The following is an 8,566-nucleotide window of genomic DNA, read 5'->3' on the forward strand; positions in this document are numbered from 1 at the left end:
TGGGAAGGGTAAACAAAGGAGGAGGCTGCAATGCTTGGTAAGAAATGTACGCATTATCCTGCCCATGCAATTGTAACCCCTCTGTACAATATGTTCACAAATAAAATAAAATAAAATTTAAAAAAAATTCACAAACATGGGCTAGGATGGTGGCTTAGTGGTAAAGTGCTTGCCTTGCATGTATGAGGGTCTGTGTTCAATTTCTCAGCACCACATGAGCAGAAAAAGCCATGAGTGGCACTGTGGCTCAAGTGAGAGTATGTTCCCCTTGAACTGAAGAGCTGGGGGACAGCACTTGGACCCAGAGGTCAGGCCCCATTACTGGCAAAAAAAAAAAAACTGTTAACAAACATGAAGGAAAGTGTGGTGTGAGAGGAGTGAGAATTTAAAAGGTATGACACTGAAGAGCTATTGTATGCAAAAACTGGTTTGTGGAATGGCAACTCCTTTGTACAATTACCTAAAGAAAATATAAACCTGTTTTTAAAAACTGCTCATTTGATTATAGAAAAGCTCAGAAATTGAGAGACATTCCTAAATTTCTAAAATCCTAATCCTAAATTTCTCAATATTATGGTTACTTTGGCCAAAGTAAATAGCCCTATAAGCAGAGCTTTTGAATTTTGTAAATAATCACAGGTAAAATGTACAGACTTCATTTCCAATTTTGATCATGCTGAGAGTAATCTAGATGATGTCAATGGCTTCTGGTCAGTTATGACTACTGAAGAATTTATCTGTTGAGGAGTGTATAATTTTTTTTGTATTTGCTTACTTTTAATGAATATATTGATTATTAGATCATTTTTACCTGTCTAATATAATCCCTCACATTTTGTTTATGATATAATTTGATGAAGTTAATCTACTTTGGTCCCAGAGGTGAAAATAAAATTTTATTTTTAAATTTTATTGTACTTATTATTTTTTAGACCAGTCTTGGGGCTTGACTTTAGAACCTGGGCACTGTTCTTGAACTTTTTTACTCAAGGCTAGTATTTGAAGACTTGAGAAAAAGCTCTATTCCCAGATTTTGGGGTTTCATTGGAGATCAGAGTTTCCCAGACTTTCCTGTCTTAGTTGGCTTCAAACTAGGATCCCCACATCTCTGTGACCACCTATATAGCTAGAATTATAGTTATGAGTCACCAGTGCCTGGCAAAGATTAACACTTAAAAGAATATCCATTCCTAGTTGAAATACATCCCATCTACCAAATTTTATACTTTCAACATTAGAGGCCACACAGAACTTTCTATTGTCACCACTCCAGGACAACTCCAAGGATCTCAGTTGTATAAGAGGAGTGCAGATTTGTCAGCAGACAACAAGCTTCTCTCTGGATGCTGAAGATCAGCACTAATCCAGGATCTGTATCTCATGATCTCTTCTAGAACAAGTCTTAACAGCTCAGAGTCAACCAGGCTACATTTTGAAAGGAGTCCTGGGTTCTGAAGAAGCTTCAGAGAAACCCATGTACCATATATCCAATTTCAAGATAATGGATCTAGCATAGACTACAAGTGAATGCATTGGAACAATACTGCTTATCTGCAGAGACTCCCTTTTTGCTGTATGAATACTCACTGATGTCAGAACACTTGAACTTCATTTGTGCAAACCTCAATATTTGAAGGATACCACTAGACAGAATAATGTCTCTGCCTGTGGGGCTCAGAAAAAAGGAGAGAGTTAGGATGCAGAAAAGCCTTTCTGGCCCTTGTACCCAAGCCTTGCAGTGACCTTCAGTGCCTGGCTGCTTCTAGGAAATACTCTCAGCAGGTAAACAGGAGCAGTGGGGGCAGCCCAGCCTCTCATTTCTGTTTCCCTGGGAGTTTTAGGTTATGACTTGTATCATTTTGGGAGGAGTATTGTATCCATGTTGACAGTAATAGGCAGGCTGCTGAGTGTGAGAATGAACTTTGTCCTAGATCAATTGTAACTCAGCCTAGACTGGGCACCTGATTCTAAACTGACTGTTAAGTAGATCAGGACCTTAGGAGCTTTCCTGGTTTCTGCTGCTGCTAGGATAAGCTGCTGCTAATGCTTGAATGGTATGGCAAGAGATTGTGATTCTCTCTCCTTCCTGGAGATTATAAGGGAGGACAGAGACTGGGTCATCTGGCTGTCACATCTGGAACCTGACAGAGGAAACATGTAAATAAATACCCTTACTGACAAGTGTATAGTAGGAGAACTTCCTTAGAATGACAATATGAATTCACCACACTGTGCTGAAATTTCCAGTTCTGTCTTTGTTACCTGAAAGTCAGAGCCACAGGAGCCCCTGAGGCTGAGCAAAGAATAATTCTTGCATAGGATATGACTGGACTGTGAAGAAATCCTCAAGTCAGTGGAATTTGTGTTGGGTATATGCGCATAAGCAGAGCCTGGACTGGGCTGAGCACAGTTGCAGTTCTGTCTTACTTCAGCAATTCAGTAAAGGCCCATTATCCCCAAGAATTGTCAGCCTTATTTGAGTAGATCTGATTCAAATGCAGAAAACATGATTGTCTTTGGATGCTGAAGACCAGCACCTATCAACATCTGTGGGCAGAATGCCATTTTGATCCCACCCAGATCCACTTCATTTTGTCCCTGCTCACATTTCATTATGAAATGGCCTGTCTGTTACAGTATAATCCCCAAAATTGCAACCTCTGACACATTCTTCACCTCTACCACAGGTATTACTGATACCACATATAATTACTTTTTGCTCTGATTCCATCATAATATTTGTGTGAAATTAGAGCAATGTAAAAGCATGAGTGTTCTGACTTATAACAAAGACCATGACCATTCTTCCTTATACCATTAACTCTGGATAATTATTTGCCTTGCTCCATTTATAATTTCTCTTTATCCCAACGTTGAGAATACTGTCCTTTCCCATCTGAGGTAATGTTCACAATTGTATGTAACTTTGCCATCAGGATGCCCGAGATTTCTGGCCTAATCTCTACATACACTTTTATGTTTGTTGTTGAGTTTGGGGTAAGGTCCTTCATACCTCAGCCTCCTGTGTAGATAGGATTTTAGGAAGAGGCCACTGGCCCCCAACTCTTTACCCACTGTTAATCCCATTTTCTTCAGTAGCAGGCATCCTGTTTCTACCAAGTGTTCATTCATTTGCCTGAATTTACTATGATCCCAAATCAGCAAATTCTGCCAGGTCCTAATTGATTGGATGTAAGGCAATGGGGCCCAAGATTGAGGAGAAAAGCATGTAAGGGAGTGAAATTAAGTCTCACTATGGGGAGTTTGGCCATACTGGATTCCAAAGGGTATCCTCACATGGGAGCAGTGTTACTGTTGGCAAAGTGATTCTAAGTAGGAAGAATAAGCAACAATATTCACTGTTAGTAGGGGATCCCAGTGTGGGAATGAGACCCAGGACTGGAGAGGAAATTACTTTCAATGGGGCAGATGAACAATGATGACCACAGAAACATTGCTGAGAGAAGCAAAGGTGTGTGTTTGTGGATGTTGTCTACAATGCTATTATATATGATGGTGAAGACTAGGAGTGGTTATCAATGGAAGCATACATCAACCTTGCATTATTCATTAAAATAATTAGAGACAAGATATTTACTCATACATGTTTTTCATTTCTATTGAAAGACAATTGAAATTAACTGTGGTTTTGAAATGGAATTAAAGGTATTAATGTAAGCTTATGTTTCTCTCATTCCTTCTGCAGAAACATATGCACCTTTGTGCAAATAGAGAAGTATCTACACAGTTTTCCATTGACTGGAAAATAAAATGACTTTTCAATCCCCAAAATTCACCTGTAGTGTTGGAATACCATTATTCACTAATAGGAGCTATTAATAGATAGACAAATGTCTATCTTTCCATTGGAGAACCACAAAAAATACAAGATGACGCTGATTTAACTTGATACTAAGGACAAGCGCCAAGAAAGAGATCCTAGTAAAATAAAATGAGACAACTAGTCAATTTCAGAATATTTTAATTATTTTTTAATCGATGATTATGTTTATTTAAATATTCTTAAATTGTATGTTTCAGATTTAATTTACTTCATAGATTCTTTGAGCACAACTGCATTCACAGGTTCCAACTTCGTGATTACTTGTTTGCCCTTTCTTCTCTCTCTTTTCTTTCCCGAATAACCTCCTTCGGGTATGGTTCAAGGTAGAATTTATCCTCTTCTTATTTTGTCCACTGCTTCTTAGGCAAGATCCATTGCCTCATGGTCAGGTCCAGAGCTCTCTTGATCCGAAACATCCTGTCATTATAAAGTTTCTCAGGAAGCCTTCTTATGGCTTCTTTTACATCTTCAGTCTCGTGTATGGTATCATCTCTCATTAACCCCAGTTTGTTGAATCCTGCAGCACTGTAATACCATTTTCGAACACCATCCAGCCCCCATCCAGAGGCTGAAACAGCTGACCTGCCCGCCACTGTGACCTGAGCAGAAAAATTTAATTATGAGAAAAAGATAAATGATTTAAACTATTGAGGAAAATATGAGCTAAGAACCTTTACACCCCTTTCGATTTGTAGAAAATGTAATAAGCAAACTGATAATTTTTTAATGTATATTTTTGTGACACTATTTTTTTCTTCATTATCTATACAACTAAATTTTAATTTTAAATATTTTACAGTAATTTTAAATAATTTGGAGGTCCACACTTCTTATACATAGGTAATCTTCAACTTACAATGGTTTGCATTCCAATGGATCAATAATTATTCTTTTTTCCTTTCCACTGTCTCCAAAGCAGTGTGTGCTCAGTAGCAATCTAGATTCATATTTTCAATGATTATCTTTCCATGAGTGATTGATACATAGTACTAATACTCTTCCTTTATGCCATCAGGGGTACCAAGCGACAGTTTTCAGTAAAATATACAATGATTATAAAAATAGGCTTTTTGTTAGACGTATTTGTCCAACAGCAGAATAATGGAAGTGTTTAGAGAGGCATGTAAGGTAGCTTGGCTATATAAAATGGTTCTGTAGTATATTTGCAATAGATACTTTTTTTTTTGTCATTTGTGGGGCTTGAACTAGGCCTGGGTGCTCTCTCAGCTCTCTCAGCTGTTCAGCTCAAGGCTAGCTCTCTACCATTTGAGCCACAGTGTCACTTTGGTTTTCTGAGTGGTTTATTGGAAATAAGTGTCTCACAGACTTTCCTGTCCAGGCTGGCTTTGAACCATGATCCTCAGATCTGAGCTTCCTGAGTAGCTAATTTTACAGGCCATTCAGGCCATTGGAATACAAGCCACTGGTACCCAGTTTTATTATATGCATTTTTGACAAACAATATATCCAACCTACAATAGATTTATCTGGATTTAATGATAGTGTTTAGCATAATTTACACACTGATTGAGTTTTTTAAAACCTTGTAATAAACATTCTATAACATCTTAATAAGACTCTATACATGTTTCTGTATATGTATTTTGCATGTGTATGAAAATAGGTGAAGAATTACTCCCTAAGCTGATGACCACACACCTTGGGAATCATTCCCAATGTTGGCTATTCTTTTTGAATTCATGGCAATTTATTTTTATGACTTTATCTATTTCCTGATCTCTCAGAATTATTTGAAAAATTGCTTATGTCAAATATTTAATACATTGGTAACTACTTTCCTCCTCACATTGGCGAATTGTGTCTTTCCATTCTGTTTTTCTTCATTTTTTCCACAAGGTTTATAAGAACTACTCATCTTTTTAAAATATTTATTTTATTGTGATTATTAAGGTGAATTACACAGGGATTATAATTATATAAATCAGATGAGAACAGTGATAATGGATAATGAGATGATTTTGTACTGTCTCTTCTGTTCCCTCATTCTCTCCCAGTCCCGCCCTCATATCTCCATCTATGAAATATATAAACATGAGTAGTTCACTTCCATGCATGTCCAGTGAGCCCCACTGCTGCCCCTATTCACAATTTTTAACTCAAATTCTATGAATTAATTTAACCAAAGAAGTGAAGGACCTCTATGATAAAAACTTTAAAAATCCTGAAAAAGGAAATCAAAATAGGACTTAGAAAATGGCAAAAACTCCGATGCTCCTGGATTGGAAAGATTAACATCATGAAAATGGCCATACTTCCCAAGGCTATCTACAAATTAAATGCGATACCTATCAAAATTGCAACCTCATTCTTCAAGACAATAGAAGAGGCAATCAAAAAATTCATATGGAACAATAAAAGACCCCGAATAGCAAAAACGCTCCTCAACAGAAAGAACACTGCTGGAGGAATATCAATACCAAAATTCAAACTCTACTATAAAGCCATGGTAATCAAAACAGCTTGGTACTGGCACAAGAACAGACCTCAGGACCAATGGAATAAAATTGAAAACCTAGAAATGAACCAACAGACCTATAGCTATCTAATCTTCGATAAGGGAGTTAAAACAATAGAATGGAAGAAAGACAGCCTCTTCAGTAAATGTGCAGGCAAAATTGGTTAAATACTTGTAGAAAACTAAAGCTAGATCCTTATATATGACCCTGCACCAGAATCAACTCGAAATGGATCAAAGACCTCAGAGTCAAAGCAGACACTCTGAAAACCTTACAGGATGGAATAGGAGAAACCCTAGGTCTCCTTGGCTCAGGCAGAAATTTTCTTAATAGAGATCTGGAAACACAACAAATCAAAGAAAGGTTTGACAAATGGGATTGCATGAAGATGCAGAGCTTGTGCATGGCAAAGGACATAGCTAGCAAGATTAATAGAAAGCCCACGGATTGGGAGAAGATCTTCACAAGCTATATAACAGACAAGGGTCTCATATCTAAAATATACTTGGAACTTAACAAATTAAATCCCCCAACAACAAATCCTCAAAGAAACAACTGCCCAATAAATAAGTGGGCTAAAGACTTAAAGAGAAACTTCTCTGAAGAAGAAAGAAGGATGGCCAATAGACACAGGAAGAAATGCTCAACCTCCCTAGCCATAAAAGAAATGCAAATCAAAACAACATTGAGATACAACCTCACCCCAGTTAGAATGGCAAAAATCAAGAACTCTGATAACAACAGATGCTGGAGGGGATGTGGACAGAAGGGAACCTTACTTCATTGTTGGTGGGAGTGTAAACTTGCTCAACCAGTTTGGAAAGCAGTATGGAGGTTCCTCAAAAGACTTCACATAGAGCTCCCCTATGACCCAGCAATTCCACTTTTTGGCATTTACTCAAATTCTATACAATTCTTTTTTTTTTTTTTTTGGTCGGTCATGGGGCTTGAAATCTGGGCTTGGGCGCTGTCCCTGTGCTCTTCAGCTCAAGGCGAGCACTCTACTGCTTGAGCCATAGCGCCACTTCCCTACACAATTCTGTATTCCCTCAACCCTCCTGAGCATGTACACTTGAATTCACCATATATACAGAAAACAAAATCATTAAAAATTAAAAGAAGATAGACAGATCTTTTGTTCTGTGTCATTGAATTCATGTAGAATGATATATGTATATATATATATATATGTATTTATAATTTTATGTAAATATGAAGAGGCATGTAGACATTCTGCCTAATTGTTTCTCTCCTAAGAGTATTCTCTTATGGTCTGATTTTGTGTAGATATTTAGAATTCTGTATGATTTATATCCCAATGCCATCTTTTCTTAAACCATCTATTCCCAGATTTCTCTTCGGCTATGACTTAGACCAAACCAGGCTGTCCTCAATTTGACCATTCCTTCCAGTAGGTGGCAGGATTTACACACCAGTATCCAGTGAAGAACATTAGGGGTAGCGTTGGTAACCTTTTAACAATAGGCTCTTGATATATTTAGCCAGTGATTTCTCCAGGCCCTTCACCTACAGACCTCTGGAACCCCAGTGTCAGCCTGTGGAATTTCAAGATAGTAGAAATTTATTCTCTTCACAGGTAAAAAAAAAAGCTCTCACAGGTCTCTGGATTAAAGCAATTTTTCTTGTTGTGAGGATGAGCTATCAGTCTGCCTTGCTCTCCTCACTAACTGATACAGACAACTTCTCTGACCTGATCTAGCTTTGGGATTGCTAATATTCCCAGACAGAAAGGAAGAGTCTGGGTATCATCCTATTTATTTGTCAGAGTGAGAACATAATGAAGACCCAGAGAAGATATCATAACACTGGAAGACCAATGAGAAAGAAACAACATGATATATAAAGCCATTGTCTCAATGTCCTTTCCCTTACTCACTGATTTGGTTCTGACCACCTTCCATGTGAGACTATGTGCTTCTTAATTATTAGTGTTCCACGTGAGGAAGTAGATATTGGATAAATTAATCGCCTTGTTTTTTGAATTATTGTATATCATCATAAGATTGTTAAACATAGCATGTACATTGATAACATGTGGTCTTAAGTCCAAAATTAAAAAAAAGTCTAGCTGGAGATAGTGGCATATCACAAATACTGACGTAATTTTGGTCTTCTCTGGTAGCAACAAGCATTTGTTTCAGCCCCCTAGCCATGAAACCACAGGACATGGCTTACATAGGCCATTGTTATAATTGTTTCCTTGCTTTAAGTGTTTTTATAATTT

At 37.5% G+C, this 8,566-nt stretch overlaps 1 pseudogene; it reads right to left on the bottom strand.

Annotated features, from left to right (window-relative positions):
- Window positions 1-4,017: 4,017 nt before the first annotated feature.
- On the bottom strand, window positions 4,018-4,438 carry LOC106000780 (annotated as a pseudogene).
- Window positions 4,439-8,566: the final 4,128 nt, after the last annotated feature.

Source organism: Dipodomys ordii, unplaced genomic scaffold, assembly GCF_000151885.1.
Source record: "Dipodomys ordii isolate 6190 unplaced genomic scaffold, Dord_2.0 Scaffold237, whole genome shotgun sequence".
NCBI classification, from domain to species: domain Eukaryota; kingdom Metazoa; phylum Chordata; class Mammalia; order Rodentia; family Heteromyidae; genus Dipodomys; species Dipodomys ordii.